Consider the following 13,374-nt stretch of genomic DNA (forward strand, 5'->3'; position numbering starts at 1 on the left):
TGAACACGCCATCGCGAAGAGATGAAGCCGCATATGACGAATTGTAGGCTTCAAGGTGGCGCCTTTAGAAAGGGAACGACACCGGAGCGCCGCCACAGCCCGACCCGAGGGTCAGAGTTTCCCCTGGAGCAACACGAGGGCAGTGAGGGCCGCGACGATGCCTTCAAGAAGGGAACGAGTTTCGCCGCCGCCGGTCCATCTGAAGATAGAACAGGTTTTCACCCCGGCCAACACTCACCGCCACTGAACGCCACACCTCGGCTACCATGCCGCCCACACAGCCATGATCACCGGGCAGCACCAAGCCACGGGCTTTGCCCATGAGCACCGAGCTACCACCACCAGGGCCGCCGCCCAAGACCCTGACACCACGTCACCCAAGATCTGCCACTACCCCAACCAAATAGACGAGTGAAAAAGTCCCGCCTTTCGCACCACTGGGAGGCCCCCAACGCCGGACCCAAAAGGACGGCCAAAACCGGCCTCCATCGACCCGTCCTGCTGCACCGGGCGCGAGACAGGCTCGGTCCTGCCGCCGGGCGCGAGACGAGCTCGGTCCTGCTACCGAGGCGCGAGACAAGCAATGGACCGCAGCTGGGAGAGGGTCAGCCCTTCGATGAAGGTAGTGCTCGGACGACGACGAGAGGCATCGAAGGCCGACACAAGCCGCTCATCGACCGTCCAACACCGCAGAAGTCCAACCGCCACCGTGGAACGACCGACACTACTGCCATGAGCCACCACCAAGCTGTAGCAGCCCACATCCATGCCAGGACCCTGAGGGGCAGCCCCGAGCCGCCCTGCAGCAGCTACGCTGCGCCGCCGAAGTCGCAGCCCACCCCGGCCATAAACGCCCAACGCCCCACCACCCCCGAAGGAGCGGCCTGGCCGCCAGCCGCCTCGCCACTGCCTTAGCTAGGTCGCCACCACCACCCACGCCCGCCGCCGCCCCACCACTCAGATCTGGGCTGGGGGAACCAAATCCGCTGCCAGCGAGTCCCCCAACCACGGAACCCCACGAGCCACCTCAGGGAGGGGGAGCAGCACCACCGGGGCGCCAGGCCACCGAGTCATGTGCGCTTTGACTTTGGACCTGAAATTTTTAGGAGTTGTAGCCACAATCCTTGTAAACATGCACATTTTTTCAGATTTTTTTTAAACATTTAAGAATGCTTTTTTCTATTTTGGAGCACCGGGAGTACCTCAAGGATGGGAGTACCAGATACTTTCCCTTGGCAACCCAAGTATTTATCATTAATAGCCTCCGTCATGATATTAAGTATAGAGCAAACCCGAGCCTCCATATTCACATCTGTACTAGGGCCGAAGAAAATACTCGATTTATCCACACTTACTAGCTGGCCCGGTGGCCCGCAATATAAGTCCAGAAGGGATTTGAGACAGTTAGCATTTTGCACATTGGCCTTCATCAGTATTAAAGAATCGTCAACAAACAAAAGATTTGTGATGGAAGGTGCATTGCGACAAACCTTGACTCCCACTAGTTCTCTGGATTGCTCTGCATGATCCAGAAGGGTCGTAAGTCCCTCAGTGCACAACAAAAACAAATATGGTGATAGCAGATCACCCCGTTGAAGCCCTCTTGATGGTTTGAATAATTCAGTCCCTACTGGATTATATCTCACCCTGTGTTCCACAAACGATACACAGAGCATTATCATTTTCACCCATTCAGCATTGAACCCCAGTTTCGACAATACTGCTTCCAAGAAGATCCACCACCCGATCATAGGCTTTGTGCACGTCAAGTTTCACCGCACACCAACCCTCTTTGCATGCTCTCCTTTGTTTTATTGCATGAAGACTTTCATATGCTATCAAAACGTTATCAGTGATTAATCTCCCTAGAACAAAGGCACTCTGCGTTGGGCTAATAATTTCTAGGAGCAAAATTTTCAGCCTAGCTGCAATCATCTTGGAGATAACTTTATAGACAACTTTGCATAAACTAATGGGTCTAAACTAGGACACTCTCGCAGATGTGTTCACCTTGAGTATCATAACAATAGTCGTATCGTTTCAGCCCCGTGGCATCACTTGAGAGTTGGCTGCATTAAGAACCTCCATCACTAGGTTGTCAGCAAGCATTGGCCAAAACCTTTTATAAAACACAACATGTAGTCCATTTGGTCCCAATGCTTTAAGATCACCAGTCGAGAACAATGCTTTCTCTTACCTCCTCTGCCGTGTAAGGGGCCATAAGAGAGTCATTCATCACATCCGAGACTCTTCGTTGCACTCTGCATAACATTAATATCTGGGGCTGGGACATGAGAGGTGAATAAGTTGGTGAAGTACCCCGGTATAATAGATTTCAAGCAAACACAACATTTTGGCAAAAAAACGTGAACAAATAATGGTATGTTAGACTTTAAAAAAATGGCATGTTAAAAAATCCAAATGATAAATAACACATGCGTGGCACGAATTCCAGCGAAGCGTTAAATGACCGGGTTGCGCCCACTGCACGCCCTGCTATTCCTGCCCTTCATCTCCCTTTGCGTAACCATCATCAATATGATCTCTTCCTCGTCGCCGTCTGGGAGGAGTTCAATATCCGAATCATCCAGGGACAACGAAGAATCGAAGTTTAATTACGTAGTAGCAGTAGCAGCAGTGCCGTTGTACATGTACATATAGTAGACTTGTGTGCATGTTGAATTGTTGATGGACGTGTATTTATGTGTACATGCATGTACAGTAATTAGAGACGTTCTTATCTCTACGGGGAGCATACCCAACAGCGAGTGTTTTCACTCGTGCTGCCTGCGCAAGCGCGTTTCAACGGAAAAGTTGATGCCTGCGCGCTGGGTGGAAGGTCAAGTCCTCGAAGCTTGTGCCTGCCATGTACGTATGGGCCATACGTACAAGCCGATGGGAAGGCAAGCGTACGCCCAGTCTTTTCAATGTTTCTCGTATGTACCAAGACAAGCGTCGCGTCGGGGTGGAATTTCGTGTTTTGAGCAAAGATTTTTAGGATCAGGCCCTCGTTTAATTTTGTTTTGAAATCTGACCCTTTTTCTTACCACCATGGGTCCTGACGGTAGGGATACACATCCTACCGCCAGGAATGGCGGTAAGGCACTAATCCACGTCAGCAGCCCCAGATGGCCGCCGTCCCCCTCTACCGCCACTGTCCCTGGTGGTAGCCTGTATAACCTTACCGTCGTGGACCCTCACGGTAGGGTGCGAGTAGTTATATGGGCCGACGCCCCCGCCTCAGCCCCATCTCCCCCATCCCCTCTCATCCCAGCCGCCAAGAACTCTGTTCTTGCTCTCTCTCGCCCCTCTCTACTCCTCCCCTTGGATCTTCTTTGTTTCTTCACCATTTTTGCGGAACGAGATGGCTCCGAAGAAAGAAAAGTAAGCTCCTCCGATCCCTTCAATTACTTTTAGTCAAATAGCATCCGATTCGACGCATTATTTGCTTCAAATCACCCCTATTTTTGAACTAAGATTGATTTTTTTACCTAGGATTGTTTTAGGTTGATTTTAGATGTTCTCTAATCACTAGTGGTGTTGAATACGAACACTACTCACTAGTTCGAATGGTAGTGTGAAGATGAACCATAGTTCATAAAAAAATTTGTTTAAAAAAATGATGATATGATGCATGTTGGAGGAATTTTATTTGATATATGATGCATGTTGATATGATATGATGCAAGGTGTATAGTGGATGTTGTTGGAGAAAAAATGGTGAACCCTCAAGATGAACCCTAGTTTATAAAAAAAATGTAAAAAAAGATGATATGATGCATGTTAGAGGAATTTGTTTTGATATATGATGCATGTGGATGCTATATATGAATGTTGTATGAATAAATATATGAATGTTGTATGAATGAATCGACCATGTTTCATTTTTTATTTATGCTTATGCTTATGCTTATGCTTATAATGCTTATGTTTATGAAATTTTATTTAGGCGGGCACCTCTTGCGGACAACATCGGCAAACGGTACTCCATGCTTGACTACACGTTCGACAAGGGTCATCGTACCCGTTTCATAGAGAACGGAGTGGTAAGTACTGTGATCGAAATATTGTACCAAAGTTTTTGGATTGATGAAAATAAGTTACTAACTTTTGGCGTCCACTTTTTGACACATGCTCCCACCACTGCGCATGAGGGGTCACACGAATGCCGTGAGGATGGAGTACGACGAGCGCTACGCGCTGTTTTTCAGGAGAGCCCGACTGTTGGGTTTCGTCCTGTAGTTCAAGCGTCAACCGCCGACGCTCGTCCATGTAGCTCTCACGGCTTCGATTGACCGGTGGCGACCCGAGACGCATACTTTCCATCTCCCATGCGGGGAGATGACGGTGACCCTCGAGGATTGGGGGATGATTACGGCCCTACCGATCGAGGGTCATGCACTCACCGGGCGAGTGGAGAGGACCAACTGGCAGCAGAGGGTCACCACCCTCATTGGCGACTGCCCCAACACTAAGGGTAACCGGACATCCGGTGTATCGCTGCCCTGGCTCCTGAAGAACCAAAAAAATGCCCCGTAAATGCCGATGAGGGTAACGGTGGAGCAGTATGCGAGAGCCTATTCGAAACAAAAATAAAAAGGAACATAGTTCCAATAAAGGGAACCCAGGTGTGGTACCTTCTCACAGTGGTCGTGTTTCCAGACTGCTCCGGGAACTCTACCCTCTGGTCGTATCTCTTCTTCCTAGCCGACTGGGATGCAGGGTACAGTTGGGAGGCCGCCTCTCTCGCCTACCTATACCGCTCGGTAAGAGAGTATCTCATTGCTTTTTACAAGTGTATGCTCCATGATATTGTGTTGTATCTGATCATCAATTGTTGTTTGTAGCTTGACGAGGCAACCCAGAGGACAGAAGATACTTCTGGTATGTGTGGATTTGTGTGGATCCTCTCCATTTGGATGTGGGAGCGGCTGCCAGTGGGGCGCCCGGAGAAGTTGTGAAGACGTCCATGGGATGCGTATGGCGAAGATGGCGACTCTACTCGATACCCGACCGTAGCTTACGAGTGGGACGTTGTACGTCTCTACACGGGCACATCCAAGGATTCATACAAGGCCTTCGCCAACGAGATGGACACTTTGACACCTTCGCAGGTATATGAACTAGCTCACCTTTCTCTTTGACGCCACTTTCATCGGGAACTTACCAATGTTTGTGTAGTAGGTAAACTGGTCGCCGTATCATGACCGAGAGTGGGGGTTTGAGCTGAACGTGATGTGCGAGCAGGTCATGAGTCTCTGGTGGTGCATGGTGCCCATGCTATGTGCGTACGCCGTCGAGTGGCACTTGCCACATCGCGTGGCCACATAGTTTGGGATCTACCAGCATACACCACCGGGCATGCCGAATGATACCGGTGTCCACGAACTCCACTTGTGTGTGCATTGTTCTCCGTTACCATGATTTCGTTGTGTTTGACGTTCTTATGATGTTTTGTGTTGTTTATGCGTTGTAGGAAGAGCCGGAAGAAAAATCAGTTGATCACAGACTAGGGAGAGGAGCATAAAACTTTTGTGACGGAGTGGAATTGGCATAGGTGGCGTAAAGATGGGGAGAGGCGAGTGCTTGATTGGGATGATTACGCCCAACACACGAGGTGGTACGATGATGGTTAGAAGCACCGTCTTCATCTCAGGCCTCAGTGGACGACAGAAGATATCGCGGAGCTGGAGATGGATGCCCCTCCCCCAGGAAGAGGCCTACCATGCAAGCATCAAAGACATGAGTGGATTTAGGGAGTTTGCACCCCTGATCAACAGAGTGGTAAGTTGTGTTCTTCCTTCTTGAACCGATGGATGTATGTAATTTATTTTATTCGTCATTGTGACTCACTTATGCCTTTACAGCTCGGCGAGCTGAACAGATGCATCTTTGATGGCTCGAATGCACTAGGTGGTGCCCCCGGGACCGGAGATTCTGAGGACATCATGAGGGAGACGATGAAGGTAACATTTCAACCGCCTAGAATACCCTATGTTCTTGTTCATTTGCAATTATAAATCTGATCCGTATTATGTCATTGTTTCATTGTGAGTGCAGAAGTTCGTGAAGTGTTGTTGCAAGCTGGTAGGCCTGCTTGGGTGCGCTGGCTCGGTTGAAGCTCATGATCCTGCAGGCACACAGGGTAACGTCGCTTCATCGAGCCATGCTGCCTCGTCGGCTAGGTTGGTTGAGGACGAGGAGGAGGAGGAGGCCCATGAAGAAGAGGAGGAGGAGAGCAATTGGGAGGAGGAGTACGATGAAGAATACGGACCTCCACCAACTCAACCATCTCAGCTTCCGAAGAGGAATAAGCCAAAGAAGGATTGGCAGAGTCCATCCCCATTCCAGAAACCGATTCCTCGAGGAGGGCGCAAGAAGAAGCTTGAAGAGACTCATTCAAAGAACAATGAGGACCGTACTCCAAGAGGGGCGAAGCATGTAGTTGTGGTCTTGTCTTGTTAGCCTAATTGTTTTAGTTGGCTTTGTGAAACTACTTGTGTTAGTTGGGGTTGTCAAACTATGTGGAACCGTTTGCTATTTTTCTATTTGTGAAACTCTGTGAAACCGTTTGCTACAATTTGCTATGTGTGACATGTCTATTAGTTGAACCTTTATTAATATCTCGAGTGTGATACATGTTATATTGTGTGAGATCTGCATATTTTAGGCTCTTAAATATATATTATATTGTATTCTTTGCTGTGATAAAATTTTAGAATGAAACAAGCATTAAAACTTGCAAAAAATGCAAAACACAGACCTTACCGCCAGGGTATTGCGTTTTTCGGTTACAACATGTTCGCAGACAAAAACCCCAGGACCCTACCTACTGCCACGGGCTCGGCGGTAGGGTTCCATTGAAGGAAATATGCCCTAGAGGCAATAATAAAGTTATTATTTATTTCCTTATATCATGATAAATGTTTCTTATTCATGCTAGAATTGTATTAACCAGAAACATGATACATGTGTGAATACATAGACAAACAGAGTGTCACTAGTATGCCTCTACTTGACTAGCTCGTTAATCAAAGATGGTTATGTTTCCTAGCCATAGACAAAGAGTTGTCATTTGATTAATGGGATCACATCATTAGGAGAATGATGTGATTGAGTTGACCCATTCCGTTAGCTTAGCACTTGATCGTTTAGTATGTTGCTATTGCTTTCTTCATGACTTATACATGTTCCTATGACTATGAGATTATGCAACTCCCGTTTACTGGAGGAACACTTTGTGTGCTACCAAACGTCACAACGTAACTGGGTGATTATAAAGGTGCTCTACAGGTGTCTCCAAAGGTACTTGTTGGGTTGGCGTATTTCGAGATTAGGATTTGTCACTCCGATTGTCGGAGAGGTATCTCTGGGCCCACTCGGTAATGCACATCACTTAAGCCTTGCAAGCATTGCAACTAATGAGTTAGTTGCAGGATGATGTATTACGGAACGAGTAAAGAGACTTGCCAGTAACGAGATTGAACTAGGTATTGAGATACCGACGATCGAATCTCGGGCAGGTAACATACCGATGACAAAGGGAACAACGTATGTTGTTATGCGGTTTGACCGATAAAGATCTTCGTAGAATATGTGGGAGCCAATATGAGCATCCAGGTTCCGCTATTTGTTATTGGCCGGAGACGTGTCTCGGTCATGTCTACATAGTTCTCGAACCAGTAGGGTCCGCACGCTTAAAGTTCGATGACGGTTATATTATGAGTTTATGTGTTTTGATGTACCAAAGGTGGTTCGGAGTCCCGGATGTGATCACGGACATGACGAGGAGTCTCGAAATGGTTGAGACATGAAGATTGATATATTGGACGAGTATATTTGGACACCGGAATGGTTCCGGGGGTTATCGGATATATACCGGAGTACCGGGGGGGTTACCGGAACCCCCCCGGAGATTATTGGGCCTCATGGGCCCAAGTGGTGGAAGAGAAGAGGCGGCCAAGGGGCAGCCGCGCGCCCCTCCACCCCAAGTCCGAATTGGACAAGGAGGGGGGGCGGCGCCCCCCCTTTCCTTTCCCCGTCTCTCTCCTTCCCTCCCCTCTCCTACTCCAACATGGAAGGGGGGGAGTCCTACTCCCGGTGGGAGTAGGACTCCTCATAGGGCGCGCCAAGGGTGGCCGGCCCCCTCCCCCTCCTCCACTCCTTTATATACGGGGAGGGAGGCACCCCCTAGAGACACAACAATTGATCCCTTGGATCTCTTAGCCATGTGCGGTGCCCCCCTCCACCATAATCCACCTCGGTCATATCGTAGCGGTGCTTAGGAGAAGCCCTGCGTCGGTAGAACATCATCATCGTCACCACGCCGTCATGCTGACGGAACTCTCCCTCAAAGCTCGGCTGGATCGGAGTTCAAGGGACGTCATCGAGTTGAACGTGTGCTGAACTCGGAGGTGCCGTGCGTTCGGTACTTGATCGGTCGGATCGTGAAGACGTACGACTACATCAACCACGTTGTGCTAACGCTTCCGCTTTCTGTCTACGAGGGTACGTGGACACACTCTCCCCTCTCGTTGCTATGTATCACCATGATCTTGCGTGTGCATAGGATTTTTTGAAATTACTACGTTCCCCAACAGTGGCATCCGAGCCAGGTTTTATGCGTTGATGTTGTATGCACGAGTAGAACACAAGTGAGTTGTGGGCAATACAAGTCATACTGCTTACCAGCATGTCATACTTTGGTTCGGCGGTATTGTTGGATGAAGCGGCCCGGACCGACATTATGCGTACGCTTACGCGAGATTGGTTCTACCGACGTGCTTTGCACATAGGTGGCTGGCGGGTGTCAGTTTCTCCAACTTTAGTTGAACCGAGTGTGGCTACGCTCGGTCCTTGAGAAGGTTTAAACAACACTAACTTGACGAACTATCGTTGTGGTTTTGATGCGTAGGTAAGAACGGTTCTTGCTCAGCCCGTAGCAGCCACGTAAAACTTGCAACAACAAAGTAGAGGACGTCTAACTTATTTTTGCAGGGCATGTTGTGATGTGATATGGTCAAGGCATGATGTTATATTTTATTGTATGAGATGATCATATTTTGTAACCGAGTTATCGGCAACTGGCAGGAGCCATATGGTTGTCGCTTTATTGTATGCAATGCAATCGCCCTGTAATTGCTTTACTTTATCACTAAGCGGTAGCGATAGTCGTAGAAGCAATAGTTGGCGAGACGACAACGATGCTACGATGGAGATCAAGGTGTCGCGCCGGTGACGATGGTGATCATGATGGTGCTTCGGAGATGGAGATCACAAGCACAAGATGATGATGGCCATATCATATCACTTATATTGATTGCATGTGATGTTTATCTTTTATGCATCTTATTTTGCTTTGATTGACGGTAGCATTATAAGATGATCTCTCACTAAATTTCAAGATAAAAGTGTTCTCCCTGAGTATGCACCGTTGCCAAAGTTCGTCGTGCCTAGACACCACGTGATGATCGGGTGTGATAAGCTCTACGTCCATCTACAACGGGTGCAAGCCAGTTTTGCACACGCAGAATACTCAGGTTAAACTTGACAAGCCTAGCATATGCAGATATGGCATTGGAACACTGAGACCGAAAGGTCGAGCGTGAATCATATAGTAGATATGATCAACATAGTGATGTTCACCATTGAAAACTACTCCATTTCACGTGATGATCGGTTATGGTTTAGTTGATTTGGATCACGTGATCACTTAGATGATTAGAGGGATGTCTATCTAAGTGGGAGTTCTTAAGTAATATGATTAATTGAACTTAAATTTATCATGAACTTAGTACCTGATAGTATTTTGCATGTCTATGTTTGTTATAGATAGATGGCTCGTGCTGTTGTTCCGTTGAATTTTAATGCGTTCCTTGAGAAAGCAAAGTTGAAAGATGATGGTAGCAATTACACGGACTGGGTCCGTAACTTGAGGATTATCCTCATTGCTGCACAGAAGAATTACGTCCTGGAAGCACCGCTAGGTGCCAAACCTGCTGCAGGAGCAACACCAGATGTTATGAACGTCTGGCAGAGCAAAGCTGATGACTACTCGATAGTTCAGTGTGCCATGCTTTACGGCTTAGAACCGGGACTTCAACGACGTTTTGAACGTCATGGAGCATATGAGATGTTCCAGGAGTTGAAGTTAATATTTCAAGCAAATGCCCGGATTGAGAGATATGAAGTCTCCAATAAGTTCTACAGCTGCAAGATGGAGGAGAATAGTTCTGTCAGTGAGCATATACTCAGAATGTCTGGGTATAACAATCACTTGATTCAACTGGGAGTTAATCTTCCGGATGATAGCGTCATTGACAGAATTCTTCAATCACTGCCACCAAGCTACAAGAGCTTCGTGATGAACTATAACATGCAAGGGATGGATAAGACGATTCCCGAGCTCTTCGCAATGCTAAAGGCTGCGGAGGTAGAAATCAAGAAAGAGCATCAAGTGTTGATGGTCAATAAGACCACCAGTTTCAAGAAAAAGGGCAAAGGGAAGAAGAAGGGGAACTTCAAGAAGAACAGCAAACAAGTTGCTGCTCAGGAGAAGAAACCCAAGTCTGGACCTAAGCCTGAGACTGAGTGCTTCTACTGCAAGCAGACTGGTCACTGGAAGCGGAACTGCCCCAAGTATTTGGCGGATAAGAAGGATGGCAAGGTGAACAAAGGTATATGTGATATACATGTTATTGATGTGTACCTTACCAGAGCTCGCAGTAGCACCTGGGTATTTGATACTGGTTCTGTTGCTAATATTTGCAACTCAAAACAGGGACTACGGATTAAGCGGACACTGGCTAAGGACGAGGTGACGATGCGCGTGGGAAACGGTTCCAAAGTCGATGTGATCGCCGTCGGCACGCTACCTCTACATCTACCTTCGGGATTAGTATTAGACCTAAATAATTGTTATTTGGTGCCAGCGTTGAGCATGAACATTATATCTGGATCTTGTTTGATGCGAGACGGTTATTCATTTAAATCAGAGAATAATGGTTGTTTTATTTATATGAGTAATATCTTTTATGGTCATGCACCCTTGAAGAGTGGTCTATTTTTGATGAATCTCGATAGTAGTGATACACATATTCATAATGTTGAAGCCAAAAGATGCAGAGTTGATAATGATAGTGCAACTTATTTGTGGCACTACCGTTTGGGTCATATTGGTGTAAAGCGCATGAAGAAACTCCATACTGATGGAATTTTGGAATCACTTGATTATGAATCACTTGGTACTTGCGAACCATGGCTCATGGGCAAGATGACTAAAACGCCGTTCTCCGGAACTATGGAGCAAGCAACTGATTTATTGGAGATCATACATACTGATGTATGTGGTCCAATGAATGTTGAGGCTCGCGGCGGGTATCGTTATTTTCTCACCTTCACAGATGATTTAAGCAGATATGGGTATATCTACTTAATGAAACATAAGTCTGAAACATTTGAAAAGTTCAAAGAATTTCAGAGTGAAGTTGAAAATCATCGTAACAAGAAAATAAAGTTTCTACGATCTGATCGTGGAGGAGAATATTTGAGTTACGAGTTTGGTCTACATTTGAAACAATGCGGAATAGTTTCGCAAATCACGCCACCCGGGACACCATAGTGTAATGGTGTGTCCGAACGTCGTAATCGTACTTTACTAGATGTGGTGTGATCTATGAAGTCTCTTAGAGATTTACCGCTATCGTTTTGGGGTTATGCTTTAGAGACGGCCGCGTTCACGTTAAATAGGGCACCATCAAAATCCGTTGAGACGACGGCTTATGAACTGTGGTTTGGCAAGAAACCAAAGTTGTCATTTCTTAAAGTCTGGGGCTGCGATGCTTATGTGAAAAAGCTTCAACCTGATAAGCTCGAACCCAAGTCGGAGAAATGTGTCTTCATAGGATACCCAAAGGAAACTGTTGGGTACACCTTCTATCACAGATCCGAAGGCAAGACATTCGTTGCCAAGAATGGATCCTTTCTAGAGAAGGAGTTTCTCTCGAAAGAAGTGAGTGGGAGGAAAGTAGAACTTGATGAGGTAATTGTACTTGCTCCCTTATTGGAAAGTAGTTCATCACAGAAACCGGTTCCTATGACGTCTATACCAATTAATGAGGAAGTTAATGATGATGATCATGAAACTTCAGATCAAGTTGTTACTGAACCTCGTAGGTCAACCAGAGTAAGATCCACACCAGAGTGGTACGGTAATCCTGTTCTGGAGGTTATGTTACTGGACCATGACGAACCTACGAACTATGAAGAAGCGATGGTGAGCCCAGATTCTGAAAAATGGCTTGAGGCCATGAAATCTGAGATGGGATCCATGTATGAGAACAAAGTGTGGACTTTGGTTGACTTGCCCGATGATCGGCAGGCCATCGAGAATAAATGGATCTTCAAGAAGAAGACTGACGCTGACGGTAATGTTACTGTCTATAAAGCTCGACTTGTTGCAAAAGGTTTTCGACAAGTTCAAGGGGTTGACTACGATGAGACTTTCTCACCCGTAGCAATGCTTAAGTCTGTCCGAAACATGTTAGCAATTGCCGCATTTTATGATTATGAAATTTGGCAAATGGATGTCAAAACTGCATTCCTGAACGGATTTCTGGAAGAAGAGTTGTATATGATGCAACCAGAAGGTTTTGTCGATCCAAAGGAAGCTAACAAAGTGTGCAAGCTCCAGCGATCCATTTATGGACTGGTGCAAGCCTCTCGGAGTTGGAATAAACGTTTTGATAGTGTGATCAAAGCATATGGTTTTATACAGACTTTTGGAGAAGCCTGTATTTACAAGAAAGTGAGTGGGAGCTCTGTAGCATTTCTGATATTATATGTGGATGACATATTATTGATCGAAAATGATATAAAATTTCTGCATAGTATAAAGGGATATTTGAATAAGAGTTTTTCAATGAAGGACCTCGGTGAAGCTGCTTATATATTGGGCATCAAGATCTATAGAGATAGATCAAGACGCTTAATAGGACTTTCACAAAGCACATACCTTGACAAAGTTTTGAAGAAGTTCAAAATGGATCAAGCAAAGAAAGGGTTCTTGCCTGTGTTACAAGGTGTGAAGTTGAGTAAGACTCAATGCCCGACCACTGCAGAAGATAGAGAGAAAATGAAAGATGTTCCCTATGCTTCAGCCATAGGCTCTATCATGTATGCAATGCTGTGTACCAGACCTGATGTGTGCCTTGCTATTAGTTTAGCAGGGAGGTACCAAAGTAATCCAGGAGTGGATCACTGGACAGCGGTCAAGAACATCCTGAAATACTTGAGAAGGACTAAGGATATGTTTCTCGTTTATGGAGGTGACAAAGAGCTCGTCGTAACTGGTTACGTCGATGCAAGCTTTGACAC

Source organism: Triticum aestivum, chromosome 3D (genome assembly GCF_018294505.1).
Source record: "Triticum aestivum cultivar Chinese Spring chromosome 3D, IWGSC CS RefSeq v2.1, whole genome shotgun sequence".
NCBI lineage: Eukaryota > Viridiplantae > Streptophyta > Magnoliopsida > Poales > Poaceae > Triticum > Triticum aestivum.